Here is a 19,833-nt window from a genome sequence, read left to right as displayed (position 1 = left end):
TTTATAAAGGATGTAGCCACCTAACCAGTTAAAACTTTTACTCTCCCAATAATTGTTAAAGCATTGTACAAATATATATATTATAAAGAGACTCTGATTGTGTGCTTTGGAAAGTGACTTAGATTTGGTCCTCCAGCCCCCAAGCTTGCTGTTCACTTAGAAGATACGTTTTTGGTTGGATTTGTACCAGGTGCCTTGTGTTTTAATAGAATATATGGTTATATGATTCTCCTTGATAATTGTCCTTATTAATTTATTTCCAAAACAAGAGAAAGTGGACCCCGAGGTCTTCGTTAATCTCTGAGATTTTCTTTCTCATTTATCAAAGAATATTAATTCATTTGAATAATATCCCAATCCCTTCCTTCAGTAACAAGAGACTGTTCTAGCAATGTACTATTTGTGAGAAATGGGGCAGGGGCGGGAAGAAGAGATCTGTAGGTAAATTGAAGAAGCAGTTTCACAGGGGATTACTTTTTTTTGGAAGTTTTATGTCCAGGATTTATGTCTAGAGAAATCTAGGGAAGAAGAACCATCAGTTGCTATGGTCTCACTGCATTGCCCAATGTCTTTTAAAGGTACCCTAATGACATAAGAAACCGTATGTCTCTAACACAAAGCAGGATGGGAAGGGACCTCAATGCTGCTCAGTGGAAGAAGATAGATAACTGAAGTCGCTTTAGTGTCTTCTCCACTAACTCTCTTGACTCTTTGCCCTCCTAGAGAAGGATGAATTGACCCCATTAAGCATTCCCTATTGGCTCTAGTAGTTACTATTTCAAAGCAAAATTTCTGCATATAAAATTAGGCTTTTCTGGATTTTTCTCGTCTCAAAAGAGGATCGTGAAAGACACAAGTAAGTGTAATTATTCTACATTCACATTTATTCATATGGTTGGGCATAACATGGGGATGGTGTGAACTTTTCATAGGCTCATTGTCATATGACCATGTTCCCTTTACATGAATACAAGTCCTCACCTTGACCAGCTGTCTCACCAACATGTGCCATTAGTCATAGCATCACGAGACACATGTACTGAGGAAAATTCATCTCCATTATCAGAAAAGCAACTCAAAATATACATCTTATTTTTAAAATATACATAGTAAGTCACGTTCTTTTAGAAAATCAATTACACACACATACACAAAAAAAAAAAACCCACGAAAGCATCAGTTATACATCCTTCTTTTTTTTACTATCACCCTAGAAATTGCAGAAATACGTATAGTTGCATCCAGGAAATTGTGAACCTTAATATATCCAATTTAGCAGTAATATCATGCGGGACACGTGTTTAGGTTTAAGTGTAGCAATGTTATGTTTCTTCCAGCTGCTATGTATGAATACTTCAAAGTACTTGGCTCTTGACTGATGAAGATTCCATGTCTTATTGATTTGGTTTCTAGAAAAGTAGGGGATTTGTTATTCTCTATGAGCTAGTGGCATTTGAGAAACACATGTGTAAAAGCCTTGCAAAATTTATATACACATGCATGTGGGGGCACTTTTATTGATGTCATATGAAGAAGTGGAATCTCCAGGTTAGTTTTTTTTTTCTGTAGAATAAGTCATATTGTATAACTCTTTCATTTGCTGCCTATAACATACATGGTGAAAAAGTAAAATAAAACCCTCGTTTTAAAAAACCAGATGGAAAATCATGCTGGCTAGATAATACGATGTCTTCTAGAGACACACAAAAGTATATAACAAGATCCTTTCTATTTTTTTGAAATCTTTTTTAGAAAGAAAGGAAATTTGAGAGATTAGGACTATTGAATCTTTTTTTTTTTTCCTCTTTCTTCCTTTTTGCAAAGGAAAAAGAAAAAGCTTGCCTGAGACAAAATTCTGCCAAATGCTAGTTGCTGAAGGCCCACAGTGAGGTCTAAGCAGAGTTCAAGACTGAAATAAATGTCTAAACACAAGGCAAGCATAGTTTCTTTCACCGCTGCAATGCTCCATGTATTAATCTGAGTGCTGGAGTTCTTTTCTGCATTTTTGGTTTCTGTTTTTATAAAAATAAAAACCCTCAATGTAATGAGAGGAATAATTCCTGAAGCCACTAATGTCTTTCTCGGAGTCAGCACAGATTAGTCTCATTGGCACTGTTTCCTTCATTGTGTGTTTCCACACTCTCTACCCTAAATCTGCAGACTTTAATTTTTTTTTTTTTAATCTTTCACCATACAGAGTAGAAGTTGCATCATTAAATATTTTGCTGCTTGTTTTTAGAAGGGAATATTTTACAATGCAGTCTCGATCCTCAACTATCTAAGGAGGTAAATATAGCTCCCTAGGAGGAAGGCTACTAGAATTCACAATGTCTTTTGGCATCTTTACCTTTTTGAGTTTATATTCTGACTCATGGTACTTTGGTAGACATACTCATTCATGCTTTCATAGGAAAACTTTCCAGTAGCATCCACTGGATCTTTTATTGCAAATCATTTGTGTGTCTGTAGCATTGACGACAATAATAGCCAATAGTCACAGACAGTTTACTATGTACCAGGTGCTCTCCAGTGCTTTATATAAATTTACCTACCTACTGTTACAGTTAGGTGCTCTCATCAGACCCACAAGGAAACTGAGGCACAAATACCTTGGTTAAATAACTTACTTAAGGTCATTGAGCTGGTAAATGGTGGAGCCAGAATTCTAATCTAGAAAGTCTGGTTTTAGAGTCAGAACACTTAACCGACACCCATTGGGCTGGAATCCATCCACTACTCTTATTATTACCCCATCACTAGGTGCTCCTGGCCTTGACAAATGATGGAAGGACCCATTGAAGCCATTCTAGTACGGTGGTTGGTGAACAATGCTTTTGGGGAGGGTACTCTATACTGACCTACATTGTGTCATTTCTCACATAGGCTAAATACAGAGATTTAGAAACCAGGGAGTAGAAATACGAGTGGCACTTTTTGCACCTGGAAAAGTGGCTCCTGGGAAAATTTGACCGACAATCCCAAGACAATAGGCTCTGATAGATTAGAGCTCTGCAATCCAATATGGTAACTAATAGTCACATGTGCCTATTTAAATTCATTTTATTCTATACTTTTAAACGTTTATTTATTTATTTTGAGGGGGAGGAGGGGAAGAGAGAGAGAGAGAGAGAGAGAGAGAGAGAGAGAGAGAGAATCCCAAGCAGGCTCCACACTGTCAGCCTAGAGCCCAATGTGGGGCTGAAACTCACAAATCGTGGGATCATGACCCGAGGTGAAATCAAGAGTCAGACGCTTCACTGACTGAGCTACTCAGGTGCTCCTTAAATTCATTTTAATAAAAATTAAATAAGGGTAAAAATTCAGTTACATTTCAAATGCTCAATAGCCACATGTGGCTAGTGGCTACTTGTTGACAGTAAAGATACACTTTCATTGTTGTGGAAATTTCTATTACACAACACTAGTTTCGGGTCCAAAGGTAAAAGGAATAGAGAGTCTGGCAGTGACAGCTGACACAAGTGTCCAGAGGTGGCTCTGCCAGGGCCACCTTCTTGGCCGGATCCCAGCTGCGACTGGACGTGAGCTGTTCTTCAGCCTAACCACTACAGGTCGCTATCTGTCTTCCGAGCCTGAATTCGGGAGCCATCTACACTCCTTCCAACACATTTCTCTTCTGTTTAAGTTAACCACAGTTGTTTTCTGTTAGTTCCTGCAAGAACCTTTCCTGATAGAAGGGCCTTTACTTAATATTTCCTGAAACTGGAAAACCCACACTTCAGGAAATTACCGACATTGGGTCGTTACATATTAACATAATTGCTCTTGAATCTCAAGGTTAATTACCCAGAAAAAAGTAGGTTTGGGGATAGAGTTATGTAGACCTGAGATTGGTGTGAGGGTAAATGTCTTTCTCTTCCTTGGCCTAGTGAATCTTGGACCCTAGGACGCTTGGACCGTGAATTGTGCCTGCCATAAGAAAACCAGGGACTATATAGGGTGTGTGTTTTGAGAGCTCCATGGTTTGCAGTCTTCAAGGACAAACAAATAGCAAATAATCCCAAGTCTTTGATAAATCTTAATGAAAGTTACAGCTGGTGCTATAGAGAATTACATAAAGATTTTGTTCTACGCCTGGGATGGATAACCAAAGGAAGAATTGTAGTCCCAAATTAGTAACCATCAGTGACAGCCAGCTGTGTCCAGCCGAGAGATGGCCACCTTATAAGGACCATCTGGGTTCAAGCCAGTAGTATGGCAGATTGATAACAGGACCAGAGTGTAAGAACTGGGCTGGAACTGAGGTCACATGTGAAACAACATCCTGGAGGAATCAAACAAACAAACAAACAAACAAATAAAAAACAAACAACAAAACAAAACAAAACCCTGGGAAGTGTTCTAAAACATAAACTCAATTTCTTACAAGGGCCCATAGGGACTCAAAGTCAGCACAATTTGGGTTTCAATGGAAACATAATTTTACAAATTTTCGGAGGCTGAAAAGGTGAATGGCATTTGAATTATATAAGGAAGAACATTTTTTTGCCATCTGAGGTCTTCAACAATAGAATGGACTGACTTGTGCCCTAACAAGGTACTTATCACTGGAAGGACTCAGCTAGGAAATTGGGTAAACAACCTTCAGCGGGAAAGATTTCCGTGCAGGTGGAATTTCAAAAGCTTCCTCTCACCTAAAGATTTTATGAACCTCTGTTTCTCACTAGACTAGCCTTTACAAACCAATGTGATTTCAATTGCAAAAGTAGCAAATTTTCCTTACAGCCCAGGGAAAACCAAGAATATCTATTAAAATACTTGGAATTTTGTGGTTAGGCTTTTCCAGTTTAACTCTCTTAATGCCTCGTATTTTCCATTTTCTTTCTGTTTCCTTTGTGTGTAAAACAAACTGTAATTTTGTGCAAGTTGGGAGCTATTAAATTGCTTTAGTGGAGAGGTAAATGATTCTTAATATTATTAGAATTTTAATCAGAATATGGTGAACAAATCTTGGGGAATCCTAACCTTATTTGCTACAAAGATTAAAACATTTCTCTGTAAAAAAAAACAATCATATAAGCCGTCCTGATTTCTTCTGCATATTTATGTTTCCAAGAACATTTCAGTCAGGGGCTGAGCAACTTGGGGAAATAGAATTATGGCTAGGTTTTCCAGGACATTCACATGTGCGATCAACTCTGTGGATATGCTTGGAATCTGTTCCTGGCCCAGGATCAGATACATACATAAACTCCTCATAAACTCATACCACATTTTCATCCTATCTGTTTCCAAGAGTAATTCTTCACAAATGCTAGAAGGCTGCTTTGTGTTTTACTCATTTATTAATGGCCCACATAATCTGTAATTTTTCATACCTTTGGAGACTTCAGGACTACCATGATCTCTGCCTATTCTGCTTTTCATATTTGCATTTTCTTTTCTTTTTTAAGTTTACTTATTTTGAGAGAGACAGAGAAAGAGAGAGAGAGAGAGAGAAAGTGGGGGAGGGGCAGGGGGAGGATCTGAAGCAGGCTCTGTACTGACAGCAGAGAGCCCAACGTGGGACTCGAACTCATGAACCGTGAGCTCATGACCTGAGCCGAAGTGAGGCACTTAACTGACTAAGCTACCCAGGCACCCTACATTTGCATTTTCTTTTAAGTTGCCCCCTCTCCCAGCGTATAGTATAAAGAAATATCAAAATAAAAAATGTTACCAACTTTTTTCACAAATTCATTCAGTAAACATGTATTTTTTAAACCTATTGTCCAACTGAGGAGGGCACCCGTTGGGATGAGCACGGGGTGTTGCATGGAAACCAATCTGACAATACAGTTCATATTTAAAAAAAGAGGAAGAAAAAATAAAACCTATTGTCCATATATATATGTGCATGATTTGCCAAATGGTAAGTTACCACCATGTGGTGTTGTTTGCATTGTTGTACATGTTCCTACTCCTATTTGTACGTGTTCCTATTTCTCGTGAGTTCTGTACTTTGCCTCAGTAAGTAGATCATAAGGTCTTAGAGGGCAATGTTAATATTCCCTGTATAGGCTAGTAATATTTTGAGCATACTAGATATGTGACGATATTCTCATTTTATTCTTAACTGTAAATATTTTTATATGAAACATGGCAAAAACCAACAGCAAGAAAGCATCAGTGAACAATAATAATATTAGCTAACATCTCTTGAGTACTATGTGGCAGTCACTTTTAACTGCTTTGCATGAATTATTTAATCCTTCCAACACCTCTTTGATGTAGGTAGTATTATAATTATTTCTCCTTTACTGATGAAAACACTGAGGCACAAATGGTTAAGTGGTGGGCCCAGTGCCACACGATACATAAGTGGTGCAGCCAAAAGTTGAACTCTGATCCTGGGGCTCCGGAGCCTAGGCTTTCAACCACAACTGTGTGCTGTCTCTAAAGATGGAGAACAAGTTGGAGGATGTGGAAATTGAAGGATTTGGAAAATGCAATTTTTTCTCACTTTTCATAAAATCGTCCCCCTGGAGGATCAGTAATCAAAGGTGACGAGGAAATTGGATGTGCGCCTTCCCCTCTAACACCAGCGCCAAATAAACATCTTCTACCCCAGTACGCAAGCAGACAGCTTGTTGGAGTTCAACAATGCAGTATGAAATAACAGTATGAAATAACAGTATGAAAGGCAGTGAAAGAATATAGGCTGCTGAGCCCTGTTTACTGCACCAGAGAGAAGGGAGTTCTATATGCCACAAGAATAAACACAAATGCCCTTTAACCATTTCTTCCCGGTGGTTTTTCCATGACAAATACCTTGCCTCAAAACTTTAGGATTATTTTACGTCTCTGCCTTACCCTGAGATGAAACTATACTGAGATAAAATGATAGATCAGTCTCTCACATACACAGTTCTGTGTGTGAATCTGCGGTGTGCTTACTCAGTCATTTATTTCTTCAACAACTATTATCTGACTGCCTTCCTATACCGGACATGATTGGGGCTACAAAGACAAACAAGACAAAATTCCTGCTCACACAGAACTCACAGTTTAACCCTAAAGGTAGACAACAGACATACAATTGCATGGAGAGGGAAAAAAATAAATAAAAGTCTCTCTTACACGAGTGAAATATAACCCTGTCCCTACAAACGTTCATTCAAACATTTATTAATTCCGCAAGCATCTATAAAAAATATAGTATGCACAGGGTGCTTTGTAAATGATAATTTTCTTCGATAAAGTATGTCCCACAACTGAACATAGCTTCTCAGACATACTTGACCATCATAGAGTAGCATAGAACTGTTGGCCTACCCGGCTCCAAACCCAAAGGTCGGCTTATATTGAACTGTACTTATACTGGGCCATCATCCCATACTGAAGAATATTATAATAAACACTTCTATAAAATCTGTCCCCAGATTTACAGTAAGTATATTTGCATGAAAGCCTTTCTGGGGAGGCCTGGGAGAAACCCCCTGGTTGCATATAAGGAATAGTGGTGCTTCTTCTAGATATCTAGTCTACTTTGACTACATGGATATTATGTCCATCATAAGTGATTCTTATCGTAGCTAGCTGATAGAATACATAAGTCATTATTTACGAATCCCTCCTCACCATACCTTATTCAACTACTCCTACTGGTCTACCCAAGCATGTGCAGAGGACCTCATGTCAGGCACATTTTGTGCACGGTTCCTTGTATTTGTTCTGTGTTCACTTTCCCTTTGCTTCAATTTTTATTTATCTTGCACTTATCTTTTCTTGCAATAATGTACACTTCTTTGTGAATGACTTCTCTCTTGTTAAAAGTGAGATTTGGTGGAGAGATAAGTAACTTGATATCTAGCTAGCTAGATGACAGATAACAATGAAAGAAAGAGAGAGATGGCAGGTTGTTTAACAGTCTTTGAATTTGATACTTTGCATCTATCACGGCTGATGAAAATGTCACCTCTTTATGGCTTTTAGTCACCGCTGTCCTCTACTCACATGTGTCCTTTAATGCTAACCCACTAGACACCTACACTGCAATAAGTCCCTTTGATTTTCCCTTGTGCACGCCTCTCAGAAACTCCCTTTTCTCTCCAACCCCATTTCCTCTGTCCTTGTCCAGATCCTATGGCTGAGTGAAGGCAGCCATTCTTCCAAATATCCTTGTAGCAAATTCAGATTGGGGCTTCTGCCCCACTTGCAGTGATTCCCACGGCGACTTTTCCATGATACACTCCCTTTCTCCATTGGAGTAAATGGGTCCCGTGCTGTTGTATACGTGTTCTGAATAGTTGCTGCCAATTTCTTGCTTGACCTTACCTCCATGGCCACAGTATTTGACTAGAAGGACTGCGTAACACGTAGAAAGGTATCTGGCTGCAAGGAACCAAAATTGTTTAATAGTAGCTTAAGCAAATAGAGTTTGTTTTTCTCACATAATAAGAATGCTGGAGGTAGGCGGTTGCTCACGTTAGTAACGGTGCCTCAAAAAATTAAGAACTATAGTCTTTGCAATTCCCCTGACATTTCCACATTCATTGCAATTCGTGGTCACTAGTTGGCTACTACGGCTCAAAGCATTATATCTATTCTAAGGGCAAGAAGAAAAGCAGAAGGAAAATGGATCCCTATCCTGCCCAATCCCTTTCATCAAGAGAGCCAATAGGTTTTTAGAAACTCTTACCGTACAGGAATCTCATTGGAATGGAGTAGGCTTTAAGAATATCTCCAGTGGCAAACAGAAAAAAGAAAAAAACACAGAATGAGATTGTAATGCTTGGCTTAAACTAATGATTGGTTGCATGATTTTGGGCTCACTATGCCCCTAACAGACTCAGGGTTCTGTCATCAAAAAAGAAGTTGAAACTAGGTATTGCATAGGCAGGTGAGCCCCAAAACTGTCAGCATCCCAACCTGTGGCCTCACTGATTTTTCCACAGGTAAGCACATGACCCAAACCCAACCCACAGAGACCTTACACAAGATTTTTGAAACTCTCTGGCAAGACAGCTATCTATAGTCACAGATTAAGCTGAATAAAGAATGTTCTGAGAAAAGGAAGCTAACATAAATAGAAATAAAACCATGAGATAGAACATTCAACCGACACTCAGGGCACTGATTCTTATAGAGTCATTGTTAAGGCCAGTTTACATCTACCCTTGAGTATGGAATCCAATCAGTTCTCTATTATGTTCAAACTAGATCAAGCTCGATTTCTATGCCTTGCAACCAAAGAAAGACTCTCGACTAACCTATTTCTTGACATGTTTCCCTACTTCAGTCAGTGCAGCACTGAGCCTGTACAGTTGTTTTTATCAAACATAAATCCAGTGATGCCACCAGTTTGAAATCTGTGATGATTTCCTCATCACCCACAAGATGAAGTTCAAACATTTGTTATATTAAAAGCTTTTTGTAACCTGCCTTAGAGATAGCACACAAATCTGTGCTTTGACCATATAAAACTTTAAATACTCTAAAATGTGCCTTCACTTTCATGCCATTATCTCCTTTATCTGAGATGTTTTTCCCCATGTTGTCCAACTAGATAACTCCAATTAATTCCTCACGACCCAACTCAGCATAACCTGCCTCTATAGCTTCCATTGACCTACATAGGTACATTTACACCCAAACATACATATATCCATCTGCAAAAAGTCTCACTCATGTCCTTTTCTCAGGTCTAATAGTCCATTTTACATATCTTTATTACAACATGGATAGCATTGTAGCATAATTCCTCCCAACTAAGTGTGAGTCCTGCAAGGTCAGGGACTGAGAAAATTCAGTGAGTGTTTGTTTAATTAAAATAAGTGAAATATTTGCACAAGTGGAGGAAGAAAGGAACGCCAAAAATCGTCTGAGTTTTTCTCTCATTTGGCTTATAGTCAATTAAATTCCTCCGTGTTTTTTTCTTGAACTGTTATTATAGTCACCTCCCATCTTGTAATAATGTTACTGATAATTTATATTTTTATGATCATGTCTGTGCATAATAATATGTTTACACACAATAAACCTGGTCTTGTGTTTTAGCTTAGTTTTACAGATATAAAATATTTTGATGATTTGATTCTATAATTGGAAATTATCTTCCCATACTTACGTAAAGCATTTAGAATTATCACTTCTATATTTCCACAACATGTATTGATAATGTGTGGAGAAGGGTAGAATTTAGAGTTGTGTGGGGCATCTAGTAGGACCTTTATACAAAGTTGACGTTGATCTATTGACCAACAGTCTTTGAGCCTAATTATTATAATTTTTTAATTGAGGCATAATTGACATAAGCCCAATTTTTTTTAATCTTACCATGAATCTATCTAAACAGAGTTTCATCCAAGTCATAGTTCTTTTTTTTTTTTTTTCCCAAGCCATGGTTCTTAACTTTGTTCTCAAGAAACCAGTAATTTTGGAATGAGATTGAAAATACGTACGTAAATGTACTTATTTTAGAGATGAAGAAATGTAGCTTCAGAAAAGCTATGTGACTCATGAAAGTTTGTAGAACTGATAAGTAGGAGAGTTGCATCAGTTTTCTGACAATCCAATGATTGTTTAATTATACAATAACCACCTCAATGCAAACTCTATCAAATGTCCTACTAAAACAAAACACTGTACCTGTAGCATTTTTTTCTATCTACCACTCCACGAAGCTCATTTAAATAGGAAATGGTATTTCTTTGGTATGATTTGTTTTCAATGAACCCATGGAATTTCTGAACAATCACGGCTTCTTTTTCTACATGCTCACCAACCATCTGTTAATAATCTAGTTTAATCCTGAATGTCTGTTCTAGTTATCCAAGACGCCTCTAGTCAGAGTGTTTGCTCAGCTTCTTATAACCCTCAAAACTGTAAGGCTTCTGTAGATTTTTTGTGCTTGGAAACACTTTTGTTCAGGAGCTACATGATCCAAGGAGGCTGAATATGACTAAGGAGATACCAGTGAACAAGCTTAACAACCACAATTCTTTTTCCTTTTTTAATCTGGAAAATATTCCCTTCTCAGCTATTGTCCTGAGTGGCTTCAGAATTACTATATAAAAAGGGCTTACGGGCAAAAATCCATTTTGGAAGAGGAGGACTACATGTTTGTCGTGAATTTGCATGCAGACCAAGTTCACTGTTTTTGCATGCAAATGTTTTGATTTAGATTGTTAAGCATTTGGTATGTTTGGAGGGTATGTTATGGAGATTGGGGTAGGGAACTAAAACACTGCCCCCAGCCACCTTTGGTGTTGTCACTGGATCCTGGCCAGTTACTTCACATGCCTGAATTCCTATCTCATCCAAGTGACATGCTTGCTTTGCAGTCAATAAGACCAAGGACTGAACAGAAGCCTGCTAATTGTCCAGACCACTCATGTCTGGTTGCCAATTGGCAGTTTCCCCTGGAACAGTAGTACATTGCTCAGTGAGAGAAGTCATTGTAGACCAACCTGAGACGTTTCCATCCCCCAAGGGGAGCACAGCAGAGGGACTCAAAGACTTTGCCAACCAGAAGTCTGAAGACTTAATTTCTCCAGGGAGGAGCAGCCTGCTGTTCAAGCCAATAAAATCACAAACCAAGAAATCCAGACTATAAAATACCTCTTCATAAAATTCACACTGTGCTGGAGGTAAGGATTAGATCTATCTTGAAATCTCCTCATTTTGGTTGCCGATGAACGGAAGAAGAAGAGGAGGAAGAGGATGAGGAACGTGAACAAGAGCAAAAACAAGGGGAAAGAAGAAGAGGAGAAGAAGTGGAATGAGGAGGGGGAGGAGGAAGGGAAGAAGAAGGAGAAAGGGGAGGAGGAGAAGGGAGAGAAGGAGGAAGGGAAGGGGAGGAGAAGGGACAGGGGAGGAGGGGGAGGAGAGGGGACAGGGGAGGAGGGGGTAAGCCACATAGTTATTGTACATTGCATAGACACACACACCCTTACACATGTACCTACAACCTTGATTTAGCGAGGAAACCAACGTAAATATAGGACCCTTGTTTCTCAGCTGTCAGGGCAATGGGGCCAAAGATTATCGCTCAGTCTAAACCAATCTCCTAAACTTAAAAGCTTAAAGGCATTTCCTTCGTTTGTTATTGTCAGGGCCAACTCGGGGCGGGGCAAGGCCCTAGGCAAGTATTGTTCTGTGTGCACATTCATAATGAGATCAAGTTAACATAATATTTCGAATGCTGGAATTCCTTTCTTTTGGAAAGGAATATAAATAAAATGTCACCTCTAAGATGGGGACAGTGAAGACCTAGGAAGGGGAAAGACTCAAGGTCTGATTTCGTCTGATCTTGGTGATGTTAGGATGAGGTGGTTAGACTGCATTGTCTGCATGTGGATCAATGGTATTTGTCTCTTGGTAAACCAATTCCCTTCTGCTTTAGAAGCAGTCTCTCAAACACCAAAGTTGGAGTGCCCCTAAAATGGTAATTTCATACTCTCTAGGGGCCATCCCAGACATGACCTTTAAAACACAATTAAAATAGCCAGCCATTTCCACATTTTTCCAGGACTCAGAAATTATGTTGTTTAATTAAATTTATCAGTAGCTAAAGGGAACGGTCCCCCAGTCATCGTTTACTTGTTTCTAATAAAATTTATAGTTAATTATTTTAACTTTTTTCTTATTTTTTCTTTAATTTCTGAAACTGTTAATATAGTGGAAGGCTATCAAACTCAAGTTTGTGTAGGAATAGTTTAGAATATTCTATTGCCTGGATAATTACTAACAAGAATGTTATTAGCCTGCAGTGAAGGGAAGCTGTTTCCCCAGTGTTAAGTCAGGACTATTTTCAGAGCTTTCCTTAATGTGGAAACTAAAGAATTAGCAGTAAAACCTTAGAGAAGCCTTTCAATTCTCAAAACATATTTTTAAATTTTTTTGTTTTTTGTCTACCCTGTAGGTTTGCCCACAGAGTTAAACATTTGGAAAAACATTTTGCAAAGAAAAATGTGAAATGCATGTTCATGGGAAATGGTACTTAAGAGCTACTCTTTAAGAGTGAGATGTTTATCGAAATAAGGGAGCCTAATTGTCAAAAATGATGGGAAACAAATGTGAAAAGTCCTGTGTTTGGAACGCAGGCTACACGGAACACTTAAAAAATCAAATGCTGTGTTTCAAAAGAAGAGGCATAGTTTTAGAAGTTGCCATCTTTTGGAAAAAGTGTTCAGTTTAGGGATAAAAAAAAAAAAAAAAAAGAACATGGCTGACAAGGGACGTGGAATAAGAAACAAAGAACATAGGTGCCAAAGTTCTCTTCTCTGAAACATTGGGTCACCACTTGAATATCAGTCTACCTTTTCTATAATATTCAGTGACATCCCAGACCAGCCCTGCTGAAGACATATACTAAAGAGGCTGATAAGTGAGAGCTGCTGGAGATGCGACAAAATTCTCTGCGAAGATGAGATGTCTAGCACTGCTTGTCTAAATTCTCAGTATCTGCAGGGGTTTATTATTAGTTTCCAGAGCATCTAGACTAGAGTTTCTCAAACTAGTGCTATTGACACTTGAGGAAGCTAATTCTTCGTTGAGAGAAGACCGCCCTGTGCTGTTTAGCACAGTAGGCTGTTTAGCAGCAACCAGCTACCCTGGCCTCTATCCACAAGATGCCAGTAGCAGCTCCCACCCTGCAGTGACAACCAGAAATGTCTCCAGGCATTTCCAAATGTCCCTGAGAGGGACGAGGTGTAGGAAATTGCCCCTGATTAATATCTGCTGCTCTAGAGGATAAAACATTGATTAGGATTCTCAGTCTGTATTGTGTATTTGCGAGTGCATTCAGCAAAGATGTAAAATTCATGAGGACAGAATAACCCTGGTCCCCACCAAAAAGGTCGTAAGTTGAGGATCCCTCTATTCTTGTCAGGTAATAAGGATTGCTTCTGGTCCTTCCACAGAGTTTGGTTCCAGCTGTATCCTTTGTCACCGGTATGACCAAGAACTTGTTGTCTGACCTTTCAATAAGGCTTCGTTTTCCTCAGTGCAAAATGGGGTCCGTATCTGCCTCAAAGGATTGTTGGAAGGATCAAATAAAAAGCTTATCTTAACACTCACACTGGACGTCACCTAGCCAATCACCATCTATTATTGCCTGGCACAATTCATATTCAGGTGCAATGAAGCAGATCGGTCAACTTTTTATTATTTTAACCACTAACCCGATCAGCCTTGACAGATCTCATTAACTGGAACATGTTTGAATAATCATACAGGAAGACCTACAAATAATTAGAGCTCTTTCCAGCTTGTATTTTGACTTGCCTTTAGTTACCCTCATGATGGATGGGTATTAGTCACTTGCTGCTGTGCCATCAGCCCACAGTTTTTGTTTTCAGTGGGAGTGCCCAGTAAAATAGTTAACATCAACTTAACTGCAGTTTGACAAACCACAGAGTCGTTTCAATAAACACACAGTGTGCTGAGCTGTGTGCACTTAGGAATGGGTGAATGTTGACCAAGAAGATCCTATTTGGGGGTCCACCTCATCATAAGGCAGGCACAGTCTTCCCCTGAAATCATGGAGCAGTTGCTATTACTCAAAGCTTCACCTTAAATAGAAATACACCTGCCAGAGGAGAGAGGATGGGAAGGACTCACAGCAGGTAGGAGCAGACCACGATTCAAGTGACAGGAGGAAACAGGCCCTTCTGAGGTGGTCCTTGCTCATTTTTGCTGAAATTTTCCCAAAGACCGTGCTGCTCAGGATTGTGCAAGAGGACCAATGATTACTATGAGAAGCAAAATATTCTTCTTTACAAAAGCTTTCCAGAGGGATTAGAATGTTTATGACACTTGGAGACTACCCAAGCCAGTGTAAATTCCAGCACAGCATGGAGAAGTGATCAAGTTTACAACCTGTGGTCTACACATTGGGCAAGCATGCCAGATAGCTCCCCGAGAGTGGCATTACCTGGAAAGCTCTTCGGAGGAGTCTACAAGGGACAGATGATTCCTCGTCTACAGTCACCTCTCTAGGGAAGAATCCCTGCTTTAACCAGCTGTGCAACCTCAGGAAACCTCCCCCAGAAAGATGTCTGAGGGCTTCACCTTGGAGTGCAGCTAACCCAAGAAGTAACTGCTATCCACCCCGCTCTTTCCAGCCTCATCTCCGGCTCCAGAAGTTGGTGCCTACTCACCTGGGTGGACAAGACCCTTATAGCAGCAAGAAACAGAAATACAGCTCCCATCAGCATAGGCCAAATACAAAATTATTGATTCAATGAAAGAAAAGAGTTGACTCGGGAAAAGAAGACTCTCAATCAAATGAGAGAATACAAGCCCAAGCTCCTCCCTCATGGTGTGAGTGCGCAGTGAGCATTTCTCTGAAGAAGCAAGACTGCTGTTCTGGGCATCCAGAACCATAGATGTCTACCCCTACATTCAGTAACTTCCCACAAGGAATCTTGATGCATAGCAGTATTGGTGCTTTGGATCAGGCCCACTGCCTGCTCTGGTAAATAAAGTTTTATTGCATACAGCCAAGTGCATTCATTTACGCATGATCTATGGCTGTTTTTGCCCAGCAATGGCAGACTTAAATAGTTTGCTATAAAGATCGTGGTGTCGACAAAGCCTGGGTCTACTGGCTGACTCTTCCCAGAAAAAATGTGCTCACTCCTGCTCTAACTAATTCTCTCAGAGATTATCTCGACTTAAAATCTGGCTTGAGTAAATCCAAAATGGTTACAGGTTTGACAAACCTTTCCAGTCCCTAAATGTTTTCTTTGAAAGAAAATTGGTTGTGTATTTATTCCTGTACGTTCCCTGAGACATCTACTTGTTTATACCCCCTATTTTGAACGGCTAAAACCATGAGGCTACATGTTTACATTTTTAAACTTGTTTTGTATTTGGTAGGTTTGATCATGTATGAACCCCAAATAAATAGGCTTCCCATCACCCTAAGTAGGTAAGAGTCATGCGTATTATTGTTAGAATTCCCCACTTCAACTCTTTTTCTTCCCTTTAAATAATCAACTAATCTCAAATGATAAACAGATTAAAAAAAGGTCCTTTCATACATTTAAATCTCTTGCAAAATCCATAAAGTCTGGACAAGATTTGACTGAAACAAATGTTTTTATTCTTGCTGATTTAATTATTACTGATTAAAATAGATCTTATTTTTCCCTGGGACTTGTCTACAACTCAAGATTTCAAAAGGGACTGGTCCTAAAGATGCTGCAAGGGACTTCCTTTCAGTCTACGTTTTCTCTCTGTAATTGCTAAAATTGCCCGGCAATCAAACTGGACTATTAGTTCATGAGAATTCTTGTGGGTTTTGTAACGAGCTCGATAGTCCATGCCCCCATTTCTTCTTACTTGTCCTCATATTCTATGACTTAACGAGAAAACAGAAGGAGGTAAAAAAAAATAATAATAATAACACAAAATAAAATAATAAATTAAATTATATAGGAAGAACATTCTATCCTTTTTTGCCTGTAAAAATTTTCTTGATGCTATAGTTTAGGTGATTAATGGTTTTTGTACAATGGTAAAACTTAACTTGAAAAAGCTACTTCAAAAACAACCAAGTAATGAGCAAACACATTTGTTGAGGGCCTGCTATATTCAAGCAAAGCACTGTTTGGGATAGTGGTGGTTATAAGAATGTCTAACACAACATCATCCCTCAACCTGCTCCCCAATCCACAAGGAAGATAAACAGACAGATACACCCCAAATCGCTTTGATGGAGGAAAGGAAAAGTGCTATGGGAACGCAGTGACAAGAACAATGAATTCAAAGTAGGAAGGAGGAAGGTGCTTAGAAAATGTTCCCCGGGGAACACGCATTGGAATTCAATCTTACAACCTCTGATATGTGTGTGAAAGGGTGTGATGAGAGCTCTGGTTTACTGTACTTCGAGGAGAGATAATACCATGAACAAAGGCAAAGAGATGTGTGTTCCCCTTTTAATCACCTACCGTATTGCAGTGGAAATTACTTGTTCATGGGTCTGCCTCTGCCACCAAATTTTCAGTCCCTAAGAAGGGGCCACATCTTCTCTATCACCTGTGAGGCTAGACCTTCCCATGTAGGTGCCCCTTGAATTCAGCAATCCCGAATCGACCCTGTGATTCAATCTGTTTCTTATTTAACTCATTTCGGTTGTAATTCACGTTTTCCAAAATTCAAACTTAAAAAAAAAACACTGTAAATTCTAATCCCTGCTTAAATCTCATCAGTTTACAGGGACCCTATATTTATCCTCTCGGTTCCTCAGTTTTCTAATCTACCAATTGGGAAGGGGGGCAGGGTACACCGCGGAGGAAGAGTAATAACACATTACAAAGATCACGATAAATGAGACAGTACCTATCATGATAACATACCTAACTCCATGTTAGACGCAGTAGCTAATTAATTTGCCTTCATTTCTTTTCTCTTAAAATGAAGGGCAGTAAATCGGTTTTCCACATGCTCAATAGTAACATAGAATTTTCTAAAACTGTCCCAGGGACCTCTTTCCCCTGTGAGCCCTTTTAAAAGTATTCCATAGTTGAATGCATTTGGGGACGTTGGTACCATAGCCCCCTCCTGACCGGTTACAGGGCACATGAGCATAGTAAAGGCTCAAGTAAATCTTACAGTAAACAAGTCTGTTTAGCTTTATTTATTCCAATGTCCTTCAAACTTATTTGATCACAGACTTCGTCCCCATGATACTTGATACATGACAGCATTCATCAAGACGTACTTTATGAACTCAGGTCTACAGAGAACATTCTTGGCTCACCACCGTCATTCTACCGCCCACGTCCCAAATATTCTTGCCCTTATTCACATGTTATTGCATAAGGAGACATCTCAGGAAGGTAATTTTTTTGATTGTTCGTTTGTTTTGTTTGTTTTTTGGCTCCGAATAGCTAGCTGTTTTCCTAAGTCATGTGTCCTGTTTTCTTAAGCATGACTTAAATAGTCCTCCTTCCACTAATATTGAGCGTTTTTTCAAACCAAAGCAAAGTAATTAAGGACCATGTAATTTTAAGGTTTATAGTTTCTCTCTCTCTCTCTTAAATCTGCGCTATTTGGGTTTATGCATTTATTTTTAACGCAAAGATTTAAAAAAGCTCCAGGAAAATCTCCTTAATGACCCACACCACCCATGGCTATCTGGGCTTCTCATTTCGACCCCCGCCACTGTCACTGAAACCGACCCAACACTGTTATCATTTGTCATTCAGCACTCGCTAATGTGTCTATGTGAGGCTCAGCCCTCTTTCACCAGTGTTTCCCTTTTTGCTTATTTTACTTTCGCTATTATCCACTAGTCCCAGCCTGAGGATATTTTCATCTTGCAAAAAAAAAAAAAAATATGCATAATAATGATGCCTCTCCTCTTGCATTGTGAAATCAGAAAATTAGAAATATCTCTTTCATAAGCTCAAAACTCTAGGTAAAAAAAATGCCAGAAAGCTTTAATGAAAAGTAGCAAAAAAAAACAATAGTAAATTAGCCCAAAATGTACAAATGTATGTTTGAAAGTTTGAAAAATACTTTCACCTTCTCGTTTCCCTGCTAGTGTTCCACACAGGATTCTAAGTCCCCCAGCACTGAGGTAACATCCAACTTACCTTTTTACCCCCAGGACTTACGGTAGTGTCTTGTGCACGGGGTATTTGTTCCCAAATATTATTTAGTGAACTGAACTTACTTTTTTATTATTTTTCGTTAATGTTTATTTATTTTTGAAAGAGAGAGAGAGAGAGTAGGGGAGGGGAAGAGAGAGAGGGAGACACAGAATCTGAAGCAGGTTCCAGGCTCAGAACTGTCAGCACAGAACCCGACGCGAGGCCCGAACTCACGGACCACGAGATCATGACCTGAGCCGAAGTCGGATGCCCCAACCGACTGAGCCACCCAGGCGCCCCTGAAGAGTAATGAATTCTAATTTTATATCAACTCTCTGAGTCTTTACATGAGCAGAATCTGAGTAAATCAGTAGAAAAAAAAAAAAAGTGGCCCATATGCCCTGAAACTCAAATCATTTTTAATACTTAAACACCCAAAGAAAAAGACAAAGAACGTTTACCTTTGTGTTAGAAATTCTCTCCGTTTGAGGAATAACATCTTGATTATCCAGAACTTACAACCGGGTGTTAGCTTGCTCTTCTCGGCTTCAGGACAAAAGGGTGGGAAAGCGAGAAAGAAAAGACAGGAGGAGAGAGGAAGATGGAGAGAGAGGGAAGAAGGGAGGGAAGTAGGGAGGGGGAATGAGGAAGCCAAGAACAAAGGAATGAAGGAAGGAAAGGAAGGGGCTGGGATCCAGGTTGCTTATTTACTTCAAACAACTTTGACAGTTTGTTCCCAAGCGAGTCTAATTTAGGTTGAACTCCCATCGGTCTTCCTCAAGCTTCAGTACTGCATAGTCACCTTCAAAAGGGAAAATTTTGATGGTGAACTTACCTTTACCTTTAATCCATTATCAACAAAATTCAACAGGGAATGCCAAAATAAAATAAGTAGAGGAAATAATATCAATGAAGTTTTCAATCTTGCACTTACATTTGCTTCTGCATTTATTGCTACTGAACTTTTACAAGTTTCCTTGTCAAACACAAGCAAGAAAGATCCTCAGGGGACATTTCCTCACAGTCTGAACCTCGTGAATAAGGCACTGACTGCCTCTGCTGCTCTTTTCACTTGAAGGTCTGTCCTATTTGCCAAGGGAAGGCCCGAAACTCCCATTCCTTCTCTCTAATCAGTTATAGTAAAACCATCTTTTGCCTGGCATTCCATGATATCATTTTGCCTCCACATAGCCAAAAGAGTTTATTTATGTAATAAGTCACCTCCTATTATTTTCTTCATTACTCTGTAACAAAGAGTGCTCAATTTCACTTTTATGGTGTCCAATCAAAA

The 19,833-nt window shown here is 39.3% G+C and overlaps 1 long non-coding RNA gene across 1 annotated transcript in view; it reads right to left on the bottom strand.

Moving 5' to 3' along the window:
- LOC128315544 (uncharacterized) overlaps positions 1–19,505 on the bottom strand; it is a 52,665-nt gene extending 33,160 nt beyond the window's left edge. Inside the window, exon 1 of the long non-coding RNA XR_008298393.1 lies at positions 19,004–19,505. This is a non-coding gene — a long non-coding RNA (uncharacterized LOC128315544). The remainder of the gene's footprint in view (positions 1–19,003) is intronic.
- Positions 19,506–19,833: the final 328 nt, after the last annotated feature.

This window comes from Acinonyx jubatus, chromosome B2 (assembly GCF_027475565.1).
Source record: "Acinonyx jubatus isolate Ajub_Pintada_27869175 chromosome B2, VMU_Ajub_asm_v1.0, whole genome shotgun sequence".
NCBI lineage: Eukaryota > Metazoa > Chordata > Mammalia > Carnivora > Felidae > Acinonyx > Acinonyx jubatus.
This window is presented reverse-complemented; position numbering and strand designations above follow the sequence as displayed.